Raw genomic sequence first — 23,897 nt, forward strand, 5'->3', positions numbered from 1 at the left:
TAAGTCCCTGGAGTGAGACTTTAACCCACAACCTTCTGACTCAGTAATGACAATGATACCAGCTGATCCACGGTTGACAGTTAAGTAAGTTGAAGGAGAGATGGATGAGACCTGGTAATGCAGAACCTTGGAACACCAATACATAGCATCACCCAGCATTTTTATATTGATACTGAATCGAGCAATGAGAGAATTTAGCTCAAGTACACACAAGCCCTTTGAGTATTGCAACATATGTTGGGACTCAGGAAAAGTGAGGTCCTGGACAATTGTAGAGGTTCAATTTGCCTGTGATAAATCAAGCTGTGCCACTAGCAACAAGAGTACTTTGGCTGTAGTGGTAATGTCACTGACCTAACAATCCAAAAGTCCAGGCTAATGCCCTGGGGACATGGGTTCAAATTCCACCATGACAGCTGGTGAAATTTTAATTCAATTAATTAATAAAATCTGGAATTGAAAGTGAGTCTCGTTAATGGTGCCATGAAATGATTGACTGTCATTAAAAACCTAGTTCATCTAGTTCACTAATGTCCTTTAGGGAAGGAAATCTGCTGTCCTTACCTGGTCTGGCCGACATGTGTCTCCAGACCCACAGCAATGTGGTTGACTCTTAACTGCCCTTTGAAATGGCCTAGTTGTCAAGGGCAATTAGAGATGGGCAACAAATGCTGGCCTTGCCAGCGACGCCCACATCTCATGAAAGAATAAAAGAAAATCTCTGCTCTGTCCCCAGTGGCATATCATCACTGTAAGAAGTTACTGAATCACTTGCTGTATCCCCTATCATTGGGGATGGGAGACTACAACATCATTCAACAATTTATACAGCATCTTTACCATAGTAAAACATCCCAAAGCACTTCACAGCAGTGTTATCAAACAAAACTTGACACTGAGCTACATAAGCCCATATTAGGGCAGGTGGCCAAAACTTTGGTCAAAGAGGTAGCCTTTAAGGAGTGTCTTAAAGGAAGAAAGTGAGGTGGAGAGGTATCGGGAGAGTGTTCCAGAGCTTGGAGCCTAGGCAATTGAAGGGACGACCCCCAGTGGAGGTGACGATGAAAATTGAGGATGCACAAGAGCCAGAGTTGAAGGATCTCGGAGGCTTGTAGGGCTGAAGGAGGTAACTGAGGTAAGGAGGGGTGAGGCCAGGTAGGGATTTGAATATGAAGATGAGAATTTTTAATTCATCATTTTTTATGACGATTTGGTAAAATGTGAGGTTGGAACAGGAATGTGGTGGGAATGGACAGACAGCGAAGGGTTTTAGACCAGAATTTTGCTTTGCTTTGATGATTTTCCAGACAGTGGCTTTCTGATCTCAGCTGTGCTGTCTGAGCAGGTTTAGATTGCAGGCCTGGCAATCTCCTGCCCTAGGGCTATTATCCTGCCTTCAAAGCAAATGGTTATATTGCAGCGTTGGAACAGATTATGCAATAACCGTATACTAAATTGTATTAATAAAAACACTTCTAACAAAATGAAATATGATAACATTTCTGCAGAAGTATTTGTTAGGAAGCTGTTGCAAATATTGATGCATTTCAGTCTGAAAGCAAACATTACTTTAACGGATCAAGTCACACACCAGGGGTGCATGTCTGATGTTCCCTGTACATCATGAAGTGGTGATGTTTACACATCTCAGCCAGAGTATCCAGTGGAAGTGCCCAGGCGCAGTGGTCTTCACTCCAGGGAGAAGAAGCACATGGGAGGAAGGGTCAAGCAGCACCACATTCATGTATCTGAAACCTTTCAGCTGCATTATCTGGCTTATTATTTATTTAGAGATACAGCACTGAAACAGGCCCTTCAGGCCACCAAGTCTGTGCCAACCATCAACCACCCATTTATACGAATCCTACATTAATCCCCACCTTCCCTCAAAACCCCTACCTATACTGGGAGCAATTTATAATGGCCAATTTACCTATCAACCTGCAAGTCTTTGGCTTTGGGAGGAAACCGGAGCACCCGGCGAAAACCCACACAGTCACAGGGAGAACTTGCAAACTCCACACAGGCAGTACCCAGAATTGAACCCAGGTCGCTAGAGCTGTCAGCCTGCGGTGCTAACCACTGCACCACAGTGCCACCAATAGCCTCATGGCTCATCTGTACTTTTCCCTTTTGCTCCTTTTAATCTCAAGGTAGGCCTCCCAATGTGCTGCAGTCAAGATTCTTTGCACAATCTCCTACTCTAGCTCATTCTTCTTCAGGACTTCGAAACTATGGGACTCCTTGTTCATCCTTCTTTGCTCCTGAATTTTATTTCAATCTTATCCACATCTAATCACTGTATCATGGTTTACCTTGCCTTCGCTCCTTCACTTTACAACTGTAGTGATGCCCTGCATTCAGAGCCTTGAACTTTGACCTATTAAAACAAGCTGACTCAGGAACGTCAAAAGCTTTGGAACGGGGAGAGGAAAAGTCAGACAGCATTTGCCACCCTGTAGTCCGATGGCATCAGAGGATTTAAAATAAATGAAGGAAACATGATCCAAATTAAAACTGAAGTGATAAAAACTGTTATCTTAATACATTTGTGAGAATGTTGCTGTTTTGGAAGGCTACGAGAAGTTCATAATTAAATAATTAACTTGCTGCATTCTGGAGATAAGAACAGATGTAGGTGAAAGGTCACAACAACAAGAGGAAAACTGCAGACTCAAGAGTTAGGTGGCGGAAGGGTGTACTATTTCATCTTTATTAATAGCAGCCTACATTGTCTGGCAATCCACCTTATATGTGGAACATATGCTGAAGCAATGCTTTATCCCCTGGTGAATCCGTTTTGATCAGCAAGATTTGTGTGCAATTGGAGTCTCTTGAACACACACTAAATTCATCAGCCACAGTTTAGGAAGGACGCAAAGATTTTAGGGAGGGTACAGAAGAGAATTACTGGAATGGTTCCGGGGATGAGGGATTACTGTTACGTGGATAGACTGGATAAACTGGGCTTGGGTTCTCCTTAGAACAGAGAAGGATAACGGGAAATTTGTTAGAGGTGCTTAAAATCATGAAGAGCAAATATCAGATTTCATCAAATTTCAGGTAGAGTGCTGGAAATACTCAGCAAGTCTGGCAGCATTGATGAAATGTCACTGACCTGAAACGTTAACTCTGCTTCTCTCCCCACAGATGCTGCCAGACCTGCTGAGTATTTTCAGCATTTCTCATTTTTATTATCACTAAAACAGATTATCTGTTTATTATCACATTGCTGTTTGTGGGATCTTGTGTGCAAACTGACTGCCACGTTTCCTACAATACAACAGTGACTTCTTCCTCTTCTTCTTTGGCCTCCTTGTCTCGGGAGACAATGGGTTAGCGCCTGGAGGTGGTCAGTGGTTTGTGGAGCAGCGCCTGGAGTGGCTATAAAGGCCAATACTAGAGTGACAGACTCTTCCACAGGTGCTGCAGAAAAAATTGGTTGTCGGGGCTGTTACACAGTTGGCTCTCCCCTTGCACTTCTCTCTTTTTTCCTGCCAACTGCTAAGTCTCTTCGACTCGCCACACTTTAGCCCCGCCTTTATGGCTGCCCGCCAGCTCTGTCGATCGCTGGCAACTGACTCCCACAACTTGTGATCTATGTCACAGGACTTCATGTCACGTTTGCAGACGTCTTTAAAGCGGAGACATGGACGGCCGGTGGGTCTGATACCAGTGGCGAGCTCGCTGTACAATGTGTCTTTGGGGATCCTGCCATCTTCCATGCGGCTCACATGGCCAAGCCATCTCAAATGCCGCTGACTCAGTAGTGTGTATAAGCTGGGGATGTTGGCCGCCTCGAGGACTACTGTGTTGGAGATGCGGTCCTGCCACCTGATGCCAAGGATTCTCCAGAGTCAGCGAAGATGGAATGAATTGAGACGTCGCTCTTGGCTGACATACGTATGTCAGACAACAGTGACTACACTTCAAAAAAGACTTCTATTGGTTGTAGAGCATTTTGAGACATCCTGAGGCTGTAAAAGGCACTACCTAAATGCAAGTTCTTTCTTTTTTTTAACTGTCTGTCTCTGGATTGTTTTGGTTGGATTTTCCCCAAATCAAACTGAATGCCTTCCCTGTTACTGAAAGACTTTCTCATACCATTCCAAAAATGGGGAGGCTACAATGTTTAAAATGATAAAGGGATTCAGTAGAACAGAGAGAAAAAATCTCCTCTGGTGGGGAGTTCAGAAAAAACCTTAAAATTAGAGCTAAGCAGTTCAGGGGTGATGTCAGGAAGCACTTCTTCACATAACAGGTCAGTCTCTCCTTCAAAAGGAACTCTTGCCCCCAAAAGGCTGTGGATGCTCGGGTCAATTGAATTTTTCAGGACAGTTTGGTAGATTTGAAGAGGGGAAAGAATGAGGGAGTGGGACTCATTTGATAGTATTTCAAAGAGCCAGCTGGGGTGCAATAAGCTGACTGGCTCCCTTCTGTGCTGGAAGAATCTATGATTTTTGTTCAGTAAGGGTATTAAGGGAAATGGAGCAAAGATGAGTTGAGGTGCAGATTGGTCTTGATCTTATTGAAGGGAGGAACAGCACAAGGGGATGAATAGCCTACTCCTGTTCCTATGTTCCAAGGATAAGCTCGCTTTTGATAGACATGAGTAACTGCAGACTTGTGGTAGTGCCTGTAATCAAAGACATATTGCCTTCGAGTGGGAAATAGTGGCCATTATTACTTAAGGGAAGCCTTGGAAAGTGTGGGAGTTAACAAAGCTGCAGAATGCACTGAGGTCTTGGCCAGAAAAATTCTGTTCACCTAGTGTAATATTGCTCCAGCAACATTGATAACAGTGTTTATCTGCTCCGGACATGTCATCTTTTCTCACCAAACTGCCAGAACCCAGTGGTGCTGAAGCCGTTCCTTCTGGAGAATACACTTCGGCCTGTGTTACCGCCATGTTGTGAAGCAGACAGCAGTTCCAAGACACCCAGCCCTGATTCATCAAAGGCCTCTACTGGAGCTCTCAGAAATCGGCCAGGAACAGGTCCCAGCAGCAGTATCACAGGTGGAAAAGACTAAAAGATTTCCAAGAATCTTCAGGCCTGCTTCTTGCTCCCATTGTCGCAGACTCCAGAGCAAGGGTCTGACCTCTAGGGTTACCGATGCTCTAGCATTGTCCCTGCAGTCTCCCAAACATTGCTTTCAGTAACCATAGAGAAACATGATCAGGGCATGAACTTTTTTTCATGGTTTTCATTTTCTTTGAAAACTTTGGTCTAATAGTTATATGAATATTGACGATGGGGAATGAAGGTTGTTTGACAGCTAATCATCATCAAATGTGGAACTCACTACCATAGGGAGTGGTTGAAGTGAATAGTATAGATGCATTTAATGGAGGCTAGACAAGCATATGAAGGAGAAGGGAATAGAGGGTTACCATGATAGATTTAGATGAGGATAGACAGGAGGAGGCTCGAGTGGAGCATAAATGCTGGCATGGACTGGTAGAGTCGAAAGGCCCGTTTCTGTGCCATATCAATGTAAAGGAGAGTCTCTTCATTTTCTAGCTGGTGTGAGAAGGCAAAGCACTGTGAGGACAGTTGTGTCGGGCTATCAATGTCAGGAGCATGAGGGTGGGGTGGTTGTGGGAGGGTGTGTGACAAAACCTCTAGAACTATGTCCCAGTTTTACAAAACTTAATAATTTGACAAGACTATACTACTGCAGCTAATCAGGATGATTTTGTTTAATCGAGATTTACCTAAATTACTTCAATATCTTGGATATAAGGCCTGTATTAAGTAACAGGAGCATAGGAACAGGAGAAAGTGCTTCAGCTCCTTGAGCCTGTTGCACCACTGAATTAGAACATAGATCAACTGTAACTTAACTCCCGCTACCCACCTTGGTTCCATAATCCCTAACACCATGACCTACCAAAAGTCTATCAACCTAAGTTTTAAATTTTCAATCGAGCCCCAATTTCCACAGCATTTTGAGGGAGAGAGTTACAGATTTCCACTCCCCTTTGTGTGAAGAAGTGATTCCTAACATTACCCGTGAATGGCTAGCACGAATTTTAAAGTTATTCCTCATTGCTCAGGCCACCCCATCAGAAGAACAGTTTCTCTCTGTCCATCCTATCAACACCTTTAATCATTCTTAAATCATTCTCAATGAGATCACCCTTTACTCTTCCATATCTAAGGGAATAATGTATGCAACCTGTCCTAACAATCCTCATAACCCTCGAACATCTTTTAGAATCCAGACACTGCTGATGATCCACATCGTCAAACGCAGCCCAGCCTATGTTCAGACTGGAATCCACACCATCACAATGGAATACACAACATCACAATGGAATCCACACCATCACAATGGAATCCACAACATCACAAGAGAATCCACACCATCACAATGGAATCGACACCATCACAATGGAATCCACACCATCACAATGGGATCCACACCATCACAATGGAATCCACACCATCACAATGGAATCCACACCATCACAATAGAATCCACACATTCACAATGGAATCCACAACATCACAAGAGAAGCCACACCATCACAATGGAATCCACACCATCACAATAGAATCCACACATTCACAATGGAAACCACAACATCACAAGAGAATCCACACCATCAAAATGGGATCCACACCATCACAATGGAATCCACACCATCACAATGGATTCCACACCATCACAACGGAATCCACACCATCACAATAGAATCCACACCATCACAATGGAATCCACAACAGCACAATAGAATACAGACCATCACAATAGAATCCACACAACCACAATGGAATCCACAACATCACAAGAGAATCCACACCATCACAATGGAATCCACACCATCACAATGGGATCCAGACCATCACAATGGAATCCACACCATTACAATGGAATCGACACCATCACAATGGAATCCACATCATCACAATGGAATCCACAACATCACAATGGAATCCACACATCACAATGGAATCCACACCATCACAATGGAATCCACAACAGCACAATAGAATCCACAACATCACAATGGAATCCACATCATCACAATGGAATCCACAACAGCACAATAGAATCCAGAACATCACAATGGAATCCACACCATCACAATGGAATCCACAACAGCACAATAGAATCCAGACCATCACAATGGAATCCACATCATCACAATGGAATCCACGCCATCACAATGGAATCCACACATCACAATGGAATCCACACCATCACAATGGAATCCACAACAGCACAATAGAATCCAGACCATCACAATAGAATCCACACAACCACAATAGAATCCACAACATCACAAGAGAATCCAGTCCATCACAATGGAATCCATATCATCACAATGGAATCCACGCCATCACAATGGAATCCACACATCACAATGGAATCCACACCATCACAATGGAATCCACAACAGCACAATAGAATCCAAACCATCACAATAGAATCCACACAACCACAATGGAATCCACACCATCAAAATAGAATCCACACCATCACAATGGAATCCACACCATCACAATAGAATCCAGACCATCACAATAGAATCCACACAACCACAATGGAATCCACACCATCACAATAGAATCCAGACCATCACAATGGAATCCACACCATCACAATGTAATCCACAACAGCACAATAGAATCCAGACCATCACAATAGAATCCACACAACCACAATGGAATCCACAACATCACAAGAGAATCCACACCATCACAATGGAATCCACGCCATCACAATGGGATCCACAGCATCACAATGGAATCCACACAAACACAATAGAATCCACACCATCACAATAGAATCCACACCATCACAATGGAATCCACACATCACAATGGAATCCACACCATCACAATAGAATCCACACCATCACAATGGAATCCACACCATCACAATGGAATCCACACCATCACAATAGAATCCACACCATCACAATGGAATCCACACCATCACAATGGAATCCACACCATCACAATAGAATCCACACCATCACAATAGAATCCACACCATCACAATGGAATCCACACATCACAATGGAATCCACACCATCACAATAGAATCCACACCATCACAATAGAATCCACACCATCACAATGGAATCCACATCATCACAATAGAATCCACACCATCACAATGGAATCCACACCATCACAATAGAATCCACACCATCACAATGGAATCCACACAAACACAATAGAATCCAGATCATCACAATGGAATCCACACATTCACAATGGAATCCACACCATCACAATGGAATCCAGACCATCACAATGGAATCCACAACATCACAATGGAATCCACACCATCACAATAGAATCCACACCATCACAATGGAATCCACACCATCACAATAGAATCCACACCATCACAATAGAATCCACACCAACACAATGGAATCCAGACCATCACAATAGAATCCACACATTCACAATGGAATCCACACCAACACAATGGAATCCAGACCATCACAATGGAATCCACACATTCACAATGGAATCCACAAAAACACAAAAGAATCCACACCATCACAATGGAATCCACACATCACAATGGAATCCACACCATCACAATAGAATCCACACCATCACAATAGAATCCACACCAACACAATGGAATCCAGACCATCACAATAGAATCCACACATTCACAATGGAATCCACACCAACATAATGGAATCCAGACCATCACAATGGAATCCACACATTCACAATGGAATCCACACAAACACAATAGAATCCACACCATCACAATGGAATCCACACATCACAATGGAATCCACACCATCACAATAGAATCCACACCATCACAATAGAATCCACACCAACACAATGGAATCCAGACCATCACAATGGAATCCACACCATCACAATAGAATCCACACCATCATAATATAATCCACACCATCACAATGGAATCCACAACATCACAATAGAATCCACACCATCACAATGGAATCCACACCATCACAATAGAATCCACACCATCACAATGGAATCCACACCAGCACAATAGAATCCACACCATCACAAAAGAATCCACACAACCACAATGGAAACCACAACATCACAATAGAATCCACACCATCACAATGGAATCCACAACATCACAATAGAATCCACACCATCACAATGGAATCCACAACATCACAATGGAATCCACAACAGCACAATAGAATCCACACCATCACAATAGAATCCACACCATCACAATAGAATCCACACCATCACAATAGAATCCACACCATCACAATGGACTCCACACAAACACAATAGAATCCAAATCATCACAATAGAATCCACACCATCACAATAGAATCCAGATCATCACAATGGAATCCACGCTATCACAATAGAATCTACACAACCACAATGGAATCCACACCATCATAACAGAATCCACACCATCACAATGGAATCCACAACATCACAATAGAATCCACACCATCACAATAGAATCCACACCATCACAATGGAATCCACAACATCACAATAGAATCCACACCATCATAATAGAATCCACACCATCACAATAGAATCCACAACATCACAATAGAATCCACACCATCACAATAGAATCCACACCATCACAATGGAATCCACAACATCACAATAGAATCCACACCATCATAATGGAATCCACAACATCACAATAGAATCCACACCATCATAATAGAATCCACACCATCACAATGGAATCCACACCATCACAATGGAATCCACAACATCACAATCGAATCCACACCATCACAATGGAATCCACACCATCACAATAGAATCCACACCATCACAATGGAATCCACACCATCACAAAAGAATCCACACCACCACAATGGAATCCACAACATCACAATAGAATCCACACCATCACAATGGAATCCACAACATCACAATAGAATCCACACCATCACAATGGAATCCACAACATCACAATGGAATCCACAACAGCACAATAGAATCCACATCATCACAATGGAATCCACAACAGCACAATAGAATCCACAACCATCACAATAGAATCCACATCATCACAATGGAATCCACAACATCACAATAGAATTCACACCATCACAATAGAATCCACACCATCACAATGGAATCCACAACAGCACAATAGAATCCACACCATCACAATAGAATGCACATCATCACAATGGAATCCACACCATCACAATAGAATCCACATCATCACAATGGAATCCACACCATCACAATAGAATCCACACCATCACAATGGAATCCAAACCATCACAATAGAATCCACACCATCACAATGGAATCCACACCATCACAATAGAATCCACACCATCACAATGGAATCCACAACAGCACAATAGAATCCACAATATCACAATAGAGTCCACACAACCACAATGGAATCCACAACATCACAATAGAATCCACACCATCACAATGGAATCCACATCATCACAATGGAATCCACACCATCATAATAGAATCCACACCATCACAATGGAATCCACAACATCACAATAGAATCCACACCATCACAATGGAATCCACAACATCACAATAGAATCCACACCATCATAATAGAATCCACACCATCACAATGGAATCCACAACATCACAATATAATCCACACCATCACAATGGAATCCACAACATCACAACAGAATCCACACCATCACAATGGAATCCACAACATCACAATAGAATCCACACCATCACAATGGAATCCACACCATCACAATAGAATCCACACCATCACAATGGAATCCACACCAGCACAATAGAATCCACACCATCACAAAAGAATCCACACAACCACAATGGAAACCACAACATCACAATAGAATCCAGACCATCACAATGGAATCCACAACATCACAATAGAATCCACACCATCACAATGGAATCCACAACATCACAATGGAATCCACAACAGCACAATAGAATCCACACCATCACAATAGAATCCACACCATCACAATAGAATCCACACCATCACAATAGAATCCACACCATCACAATGGACTCCACACAAACACAATAGAATCCAAATCATCACAATAGAATCCACACCATCACAATAGAATCCAGATCATCACAATGGAATCCACGCTATCACAATAGAATCTACACAACCACAATGGAATCCACACCATCATAATAGAATCCACACCATCACAATGGAATCCACAACATCACAATAGAATCCACACCATCACAATAGAATCCACACCATCACAATGGAATCCACACAAACACAATAGAATCCACACCATCACAATGGAATCCACAACATCACAATAGAATCCACACCATCATAATAGAATCCACACCATCACAATAGAATCCACAACATCACAATAGAATCCACACCATCACAATAGAATCCACACCATCACAACGGAATCCACAACATCACAATAGAATCCACACCATCATAATGGAATCCACAACATCACAATAGAATCCACACCATCATAATAGAATCCACACCATCACAATGGAATCCACACCATCACAATGGAATCCACAACATCACAATAGAATCCACACCATCACAATGGAATCCACACCATCACAATAGAATCCACACCATCACAATGGAATCCACACCATCACAAAAGAATCCACACAACCACAATGGAATCCACAACATCACAATAGAATCCACACCATCACAATGGAATCCACAACATCACAATAGAATCCACACCATCACAATGGAATCCACAACATCACAATGGAATCCACAACAGCACAATAGAATCCACATCATCACAATGGAATCCACAACAGCACAATAGAATCCACAACCATCACAATAGAATCCACATCATCACAATGGAATCCACAACATCACAATAGAATTCACACCATCACAATAGAATCCACACCATCACAATGGAATCCACAACAGCACAATAGAATCCACACCATCACAATAGAATGCACATCATCACAATGGAATCCACACCATCACAATAGAATCCATATCATCACAATGGAATCCACACCATCACAATAGAATCCACACCATCACAATGGAATCCAAACCATCACAATAGAATCCACACCATCACAATGGAATCCACACCATCACAATAGAATCCACACCATCACAATGGAATCCACAACAGCACAATAGAATCCACAATATCACAATAGAATCCACACAACCACAATGGAATCCACAACATCACAATAGAATCCACACCATCACAATGGAATCCACATCATCACAATGGAATCCACAACATCACAATGGAATCCACACATCACAATGGAATCCACACCATCACAATGGAATCCACAACAGCACAATAGAATCCACAACATCACAATGGAATCCACATCATCACAATGGAATCCACAACAGCACAATAGAATCCAGAACATCACAATGGAATCCACAACATCACAATGGAATCCACAACAGCACAATAGAATCCAGACCATCACAATGGAATCCACATTTTCACAATGGAATCCACGCCATCACAATGGAATCCACACATCACAATGGAATCCACACCATCACAATGGAATCCACAACAGCACAATAGAATCCAGACCATCACAATAGAATCCACACAACCACAATGGAATCCACAACATCACAAGAGAATCCAGTCCATCACAATGGAATCCACATCATCACAATGGAGTCCACGCCATCACAATGGTATCCACACATCACAATGGAATCCACACCATCACAATGGAATCCACAACAGCACAATAGAATCCAAACCATCACAATAGAATCCACACAACCACAATGGAATCCACACCATCACAATAGAATCCACACCATCACAATGGAATCCACACCATCACAATAGAATCCAGACCATCACAATAGAATCCACACAACCACAATGGAATCCACACCATCACAATAGAATCCAGACCATCACAATGGAATCCACACCATCACAATGTAATCCACAACAGCACAAAAGAATCCAGACCATCACAATAGAATCCACACAACCACAATGGAATCCACAACATCACAAGAGAATCCACACCATCACAATGGAATCCACGCCATCACAATGTGATCCACAGCATCACAATGGAATCCACACAAACACAATAGAATCCACACCATCACAATAGAATCCACACCATCACAACGGAATCCAAACATCACAATGGAATCCACAACATCACAATAGAATCCACACCATCACAATGGAATCCACACCATCACAATGGAATCCACACCATCACAATAGAATCCACACCATCACAATGGAATCCACACCATCACAATGGAATCCACACCATCACAATAGAATCCACACCATCACAATAGAATCCACACCATCACAATGGAATCCACACATCACAATGGAATCCACACCATCACAATAGAATCCACACCATCACAATAGAATCCACACCATCACAATGGAATCCACATCATCACAATAGAATCCACACCATCACAATGGAATCCACACCATCACAATAGAATCCACACCATCACAATGGAATCCACACCATCACAATAGAATCCACACCATCACAATAGAATCCACACCAACACAATGGAATCCAGACCATCACAATAGAATCCACACATTCACAATGGAATCTACACCAACACAATGGAATCCAGACCATCACAATGGAATCCACACATTCACAATGGAATCCACACAAACACAATAGAATCCACACCATCACAATGGAATCCACACATCACAATGGAATCCACACCATCACAATAGAATCCACACTATCACAATAGAATCCACACCAATACAATGGAATCCAGACCATCACAATAGAATCCACACATTCACAATGGAATCCACACCAACATAATGGAATCCAGACCATCACAATGGAATCCACACATTCACAATGGAATCCACACAAACACAATAGAATCCACACCATCACAATGGAATCCACACATCACAATGGAATCCACACCATCACAATAGAATCCACACCATCACAATAGAATCCACACCAACACAATGGAATCCAGACCATCACAATGGAATCCACCCCATCACAATGGAATCCACACAAACACAATAGAATCCACACCATCACAATAGAATCCACACCATCACAATAGAATCCACACCATCACAATAGAATCCAGATCATCACAATAGAATCCACACCAACACAATGGAATCCAGACCATCAGAATGGAATCCACACCATCACAATGGAATCCACACCATCACAATGGAATCCACACAAACACAGTAGAATCCAGATCATCACAATAGAATCCACACCATCACAATAGAATCCACACCATCACAATGGAATCCACACCATCACAAGGGAATCCACACCATCACAATAGAATCCACACCATCACAATAGAATCCACACCATCACAATGGAATCCACACATCACAATGGAATCCACACCATCACAATAGAATCCACACCATCACAATAGAATCCACACCATCACAATGGAATCCACATCATCACAATAGAATCCACACCATCACAATGGAATCCACACCATCACAATAGAATCCACACCATCACAATGGAATCCACACAAACACAATAGAATCCAGATCATCACAATAGAATCCACACATTCACAATGGAATCCACACCATCACAATGGAATCCAGACCATCACAATGGAATCCACAACATCACAATGGAATCCACACCATCACAATAGAATCCACACCATCACAATGGAATCCACACCATCACAATAGAATCCACACCATCACAATAGAATCCACACCAACACAATGGAATCCAGACCATCACAATAGAATCCACACATTCACAATGGAATCTACACCAACACAATGGAATCCAGACCATCACAATGGAATCCACACATTCACAATGGAATCCACACAAACACAATAGAATCCACACCATCACAATGGAATCCACACATCACAATGGAATCCACACCATCACAATAGAATCCACACTATCACAATAGAATCCACACCAACACAATGGAATCCAGACCATCACAATAGAATCCACACATTCACAATGGAATCCACACCAACATAATGGAATCCAGACCATCACAATGGAATCCACACATTCACAATGGAATCCACACAAACACAATAGAATCCACACCATCACAATGGAATCCACACATCACAATGGAATCCACACCATCACAATAGAATCCACACCATCACAATAGAATCCACACCAACACAATGGAATCCAGACCATCACAATGGAATCCACCCCATCACAATGGAATCCACACAAACACAATAGAATCCACACCATCACAATAGAATCCACACCATCACAATAGAATCCACACCATCACAATAGAATCCAGATCATCACAATAGAATCCACACCAACACAATGGAATCCAGACCATCAGAATGGAATCCACACCATCACTATGGAATCCACACCATCACAACGGAATCCACACAAACACAATAGAATCCAGATCATCACAATAGAATCCACACCATCACAATAGAATCCACACCATCACAATGGAATCCACACCATCACAATGGAATCCACACCATCACAATAGAATCCACACCATCACAATAGAATCCACACCATCACAATGGAATCCACACATCACAATGGAATCCACACCATCACAATAGAATTCACACCATCACAATAGAATCCACACCATCACAATGGAATCCACATCATCACAATAGAATCCACACCATCACAATGGAATCCACACCATCACAATAGAATCCACACCATCACAATGGAATCCACACAAACACAATAGAATCCAGATCATCACAATAGAATCCACACATTCACAATGGAATCCACACCATCACAATAGAATCCACACCATCACAATGGACTCCACACAAACACAATAGAATCCAAATCATCACAATAGAATCCACACCATCACAATAGAATCTACACAACCACAATGGAATCCACACCATCATAATAGAATCCACACCATCACAATGGAATCCACAACATCACAATAGAATCCACACCATCACAATGGAATCCACAACATCACAATAGAATCCACACCATCATAATAGAATCCACACCATCACAATGGAATCCACAACATCACAATAGAATCCACACCATCACAATGGAACCCACAACATCACAATAGAATCCACACTATCATAATAGAATCCACACCATCACAATGGAATCCACAACATCACAATAGAATCCACACCATCACAATGGAATCCACAACATCACAATAGAATCCACACCATCATAATATAATCCACACCATCACAATGGAATCCACAACATCACAATAGAATCCACACAATCACAATGGAATCCACACCATCACAATAGAATCCACACCATCACAGTGGAATCCACACCAGCACAATAGAATCCACACCATCACAAAAGAATCCACACAACCACAATGGAAACCACAACATCACAATAGAATCCACACCATCACAATGGAATCCACAACATCACAATAGAATCCACACCATCACAATGGAATCCACAACATCACAATGGAATCCACAACAGCACAATAGAATCCACACCATCACAATAGAATTCACACCATCACAATAGAATCCACATCATCACAATAGAATCCACACCATCACAATGGACTCCACACAAACACAATAGAATCCAAATCATCACAATAGAATCCACACCATCACAATAGAATCCAGATCATCACAATGGAATCCACGCTATCACAATAGAATCTACACAACCACAATGGAATCCACACCATCATAATAGAATCCACACCATCACAATGGAACCCACAACATCACAATAGAATCCACACCATCACAATAGAATCCACACCATCACAATGGAATCCACAACATCACAATAGAATCCACAACATCATAATAGAATCCACACCATCACAATCGAATCCACAACATCACAATAGAATCCACACCATCACAATAGAATCCACACCATCACAATGGAATCCACAACATCACAATAGAATCCACACCATCATAATGGAATCCACAACATCACAATAGAATCCACACCATCATAATAGAATCCACACCATCACAATGGAATCCACACCATCACAATGGAATCCACAACATCACAATAGAATCCACACCATCACAATGGAATCCACACCATCACAATAGAATCCACACCATCACAATTGAATCCACACCATCACAAAAGAATCCACACAACCACAATGGAATCCACAACATCACAATAGAATCCACACCATCACAATGGAATCCACAACATCACAATAGAATCCACACCATCACAATGGAATCCACAACATCACAATGGAATCCACAACAGCACAATAGAATCCACATCATCACAATGGAATCCACAACAGCACAATAGAATCCACAACCATCACAATAGAATCCACATCATCACAATGGAATCCACAACATCACAATAGAATTCACACCATCACAATAGAATCCACACCATCACAATGGAATCCACAACAGCACAATAGAATCCACACCATCACAATAGAATGCACAACATCACAATGGAATCCACACCATCACAATAGAATCCACCTCATCACAATGGAATCCACACCATCACAATAGAATCCACACCATCACAATGGAATCCAAACCATCACAATAGAATCCACACCATCACAATGGAAACCACACCATCACAATAGAATCCACACCATCACAATGGAATCCACAACAGCACAATAGAATCCACAATATCACAATAGAATCCACACAACCACAATGGAATCCACAACATCACAATAGAATCCACACCATCACAATGGAATCCACATCATCACAGTGGAATCCACACCATCACAATAGAATCCACACCACCACAATGGAATCCACAACAGCACAATAGAATCCAGACAATCACAATGGGATCCACACCATCACAATGGAATCCATACCATTACAATGGAATCCACACCATCACAATGGAATCCACACCATCACAATGGGATCCACACCATCACAATGGAATCCACACCATCACAATGGGATCCACACCATCACAATGGAATCCACACAGCACAATGGAATCCACACCATCACAATAGAATCCACACCATCACAATGGAATCCACACCATTAAAATGGAATCCATACCATCACAATGGAATCCACACCATCACAATGGAATCCACACCATCACAATGGAATCCACACATTACAATGGAATCCACACCATTACAATGGAATCCACACCATCACAATGGAATCCACACCATTACAATGGAATCCACACCATTACAATGGGATCCACACCATCACAATGGGATCCACACCATCAGAATGGAATCCACACCATCACAATAGAATCCACACCATCACAATGGAATCCACACCATCACAAAAGAATCCACACAAGCACAATGGAATCCACAACATCACCAAAGAATCCACACCATCACAATGGAATCCACAACATCACAATCGAATCCACACCATCACAATGGAACCCACAACATCACAATGGAATCCACAACAGCACAATAGAATCCACACCATCACAATGGAATCCACAACAGCACAATAGAATCCACACCATCACAATAGAATCCACATCATCACAATGGAATCCACAACATCACAATAGAATTCACACCATCACAATAGAATCCACACCATCACAATGGAATCCACAACATCACAATAGAATCCACACCATCACAATAGAATCCACATCATCACAATGGAATCCACACCATCACAATAGAATCCACACCATCACAATGGAATCCACACCATCACAATAGAATCCACACCATCACAATGGAATCCAAACCATCACAATAGAATCCACACCATCACAATGGAATCCACACCATCAGAATAGAATCCACACCATCACAATGGAATCCACAACAGCACAATAGAATCCACACCATCACAATGGAATCCACACCATCACAATAGAATCCACACAACCACAATGGAATCCACAACATCACAATAGAATCCACACCATCACAATGGAATCCACATCATCACAATGGAATCCACACCATCACAATAGAATCCACACCATCACAATGGAATCCACAACAGCACAATAGAATCCAGACCATCACAATGGGATCCACACCATCACAATAGAATCCACACCATCACAATGGAATCCACACCATCACAATGGGATCCACACCATCACAATGGAATCCACACCATCACAATGGGATCCACACCATCACAATGGAATCCACACATCACAATGGAATCCACACCATCACAATAGAATCCACACCATCACAATGGAATCCACACCATTACAATGGGATCCACACCATCACAATGGAATCCACACCATCACAATGGAATCCACACCATCACAATGTGATCCACACCATCACAATGGAATCCACACCATCACAAGAGAATCCACACCATCACAATGGGATCCACACCATCACAATGGTATCCACACCATCACAATGGAATCCACACCATCACAATAGAATCCACACCATCACAATGGAATCCTCAACAGCACAATAGATTCCAGACCATCACAATAGAATCCACACAACCACAATGGAATCCACAACATCACAAGAGAATACACACCATCACAATGGGAGCCACACCATCACAATGGAATCCACACCATCACAATGGAATCCACACCATTACAATGGAATTCCACAACATCACAATGGGATCCACACCATCACAATGGAATCCACATCATCACAATGGAATCCACACATCACAATGGAATCCACACCATCACAATAGAATCCACACATTCACAATGGAATCCACAACATCACAATAGAATCCACACCATCACAATGGAATCCACAACATCACAATAGAATCCACACCATCATAATATAATCCACACCATCACAATGGAATCCACAACATCACAATAGAATCCACACAATCACAATGGAACCACACCATCACAATAGAATCCACACCATCACAATGGAATCCACACCAGCACAATAGAATCCACACCATCACAAAAGAATCCACACAACCACAATGGAAACCACAACATCACAATAGAATCCACACCATCACAATGGAATCCACAACATCACAATAGAATCCACACCATCACAATGGAATCCACAACATCACAATGGAATCCACAACAGCACAATAGAATCCACACCATCACAATAGAATCCACACCATCACAATAGAATCCACACCATCACAATAGAATCCACACCATCACAATAGAATCCACACCATCACAATAGAATCCACACCATCACAATGGAATCCACAACATCACAATAGAATCCACACCATCATAATGGAATCCACAACATCACAATAGAATCCACACCATCATAATAGAATCCACACCATCACAATGGAATCCACACCATCACAATGGAATCCACAACATCACAATCGAATCCACACCATCACAATGGAATCCACACCATCACAATAGAATCCACACCATCACAATGGAATCCACACCATCACAAAAGAATCCACACCACCACAATGGAATCCACAACATCACAATAGAATCCACACCATCACAATGGAATCCACAACATCACAATAGAATCCACACCATCACAATGGAATCCACAACATCACAATGGAATCCACAACAGCACAATAGAATCCAAATCATCACAATGGAATCCACAACAGCACAATAGAATCCACAACCATCACAATAGAATCCACATCATCACAATGGAATCCACAACATCACAATAGAATTCACACCATCACAATAGAATCCACACCATCACAATGGAATCCACAACAGCACAATAGAATCCACACCATCACAATAGAATGCACATCATCACAATGGAATCCACACCATCACAATAGAATCCACATCATCACAATGGAATCCACACCATCACAATAGAATCCACACCATCACAATGGAATCCAAACCATCACAATAGAATCCACACCATCACAATGGAATCCACACCATCACAATAGAATCCACACCATCACAATGGAATCCACAACAGCACAATAGAATCCACAATATCACAATAGAATCCACACAACCACAATGGAATCCACAACATCACAATAGAATCCACACCATCACAATGGAATCCACATCATCACAATGGAATCCACACCATCACAATAGAATCCACACCACCACAATGGAATCCACAACAGCACAATAGAATCCAGACAATCACAATGGGATCCACACCATCACAATGGAATCCACACCATTACAATGGAATCCACACCATCACAATGGAATCCACACCATCACAATGGGATCCACACCATCACAATGGAATCCACACCATCACAATGGGATCCACACCATCACAATGGAATCCACACAGCACAATGGAATCCACACCATCACAATAGAATCCACACCATCATAATATAATCCACACCATCACAATGGAATCCACAACATCACAATAGAATCCACACAATCACAATGGAACCACACCATCACAATAGAATCCACACCATCACAATGGAATCCACACCAGCACAATAGAATCCACACCATCACAAAAGAATCCACACAACCTCAATGGAAACCACAACATCACAATAGAATCCACACCATCACAATGGAATCCACAACATCACAATAGAATCCACACCATCACAATGGAATCCACAACATCACAATGGAATCCACAACAGCACAATAGAATCCACACCATCACAATAGAATCCACACCATCACAATAGAATCCACACCATCACAATAGAATCCACACCATCACAATGGACTCCACACAAACACAATAGAATCCACACCATCACAATGGAATCCACAACATCACAATAGAATCCACACCATCATAATAGAATCCACACCATCACAATAGAATCCACAACATCACAATAGAATCCACACCATCACAATAGAATCCACACCATCACAATGGAATCCACAACATCACAATAGAATCCACACCATCATAATGGAATCCACAACATCACAATAGAATCCACACCATCATAATAGAATCCACACCATCACAATGGAATCCACACCATCACAATGGAATCCACAACATCACAATCGAATCCACACCATCACAATGGAATCCACACCATCACAATAGAATCCACACCATCACAATGGAATCCACACCATCACAAAAGAATCCACACAACCACAATGGAATCCACAACATCACAATAGAATCCACACCATCACAATGGAATCCACAACAACACAATAGAATCCACACCATCACAATGGAATCCACAACATCACAATGGAATCAACAACAGCACAATAGAATCCACATCATCACAATGGAATCCACAACAGCACAATAGAATCCACAACCATCACAATGGAATCCACATCATCACAATGGAATCCACAACATCACAATAGAATTCACACCATCACAATAGAATCCACACCATCACAATGGAATCCACAACAGCACAATAGAATCCACACCATCACAATAGAATGCACATCATCACAATGGAATCCACACCATCACAATAGAATCCACATCATCACAATGGAATCCACACCATCACAATAGAATCCACACCATCACAATGGAATCCAAACCATCACAATAGAATCCACACCATCACAATAGAATCCACACCATCACAATAGAATCCACACCATCACAATGGAATCCACAACAGCACAATAGAATCCACAATATCACAATAGAATCCACACAACCACAATGGAATCCACAACATCACAGTAGAATCCACACCATCACAATGGAATCCACATCATCACAATGGAATCCACACCATCACAATAGAATCCACACCACCACAATGGAATCCACAACAACACAATAGAATCCAGACCATCACAAAGGGATCCACACCATCACAATGGAATCCACACCATTACAATGGAATCCACACCATCACAATGGAATCCACACCATCACAATGGGATCCACACCATCACAATGGAATCCACACCATCACAATGGGATCCACACCATCACAATGGAATCCACACAGCACAATGGAATCCACACCATCACAATAGAATCCACACCATCACAATGGAATCCACACCATTAAAATGGAATCCATACCATCACAATGGAATCCACACCATCACAATGGAATCCACACCATCACAATGGAATCCACACATTACAATGGAATCCACAACATTACAATGGAATCCACACCATCACAATGGGATCCACACCATCACAATGGAATCCACACCATCACAATGGAATCCACACCATTACAATGGAATCCACACCATTACAATGGGATCCACACCATCACAATGGGATCCACACCATCACAATGGAATCCACACCATGACAATAGAATCCACACCATCACAATGGAATCCACACCATCACAAAAGAATCCACACAAGCACAATGGAATCCACAACATCACAATAGAATCCACACCATCACAATGGAATCCACAACATCACAATCGAATCCACACCATCACAATGGAACCCACAACATCACAATGGAATCCACAACAGCACAATAGAATCCACACCATCACAATGGAATCCACAACAGCACAATAGAATCCACACCATCACAATAGAATCCACATCATCACAATGGAATCCACAACATCACAATAGAATTCACACCATCACAATAGAATCCACACCATCACAATGGAATCCACAACATCACAATAGAATCCACACCATCACAATAGAATCCACATCATCACAATGGAATCCACACCATCACAATAGAATCCACACCATCACAATGGAATCCACACCATCACAATAGAATCCAAACCATCACAATGGAATCCAAACCATCACAATAGAATCCACACCATCACAATGGAATCCACACCATCAGAATAGAATCCACACCATCACAATGGAATCCACAACAGCACAATAGAATCCAGACCATCACAATGGGATCCACACCATCACAATGGAATCCACACCATTACAATGGAATCCACACCATCACAATGGAATCCACACCATCACAATGGGATCCACACCATCACAATG

Source organism: Heterodontus francisci, chromosome 8 (genome assembly GCF_036365525.1).
Source record: "Heterodontus francisci isolate sHetFra1 chromosome 8, sHetFra1.hap1, whole genome shotgun sequence".
NCBI lineage: Eukaryota > Metazoa > Chordata > Chondrichthyes > Heterodontiformes > Heterodontidae > Heterodontus > Heterodontus francisci.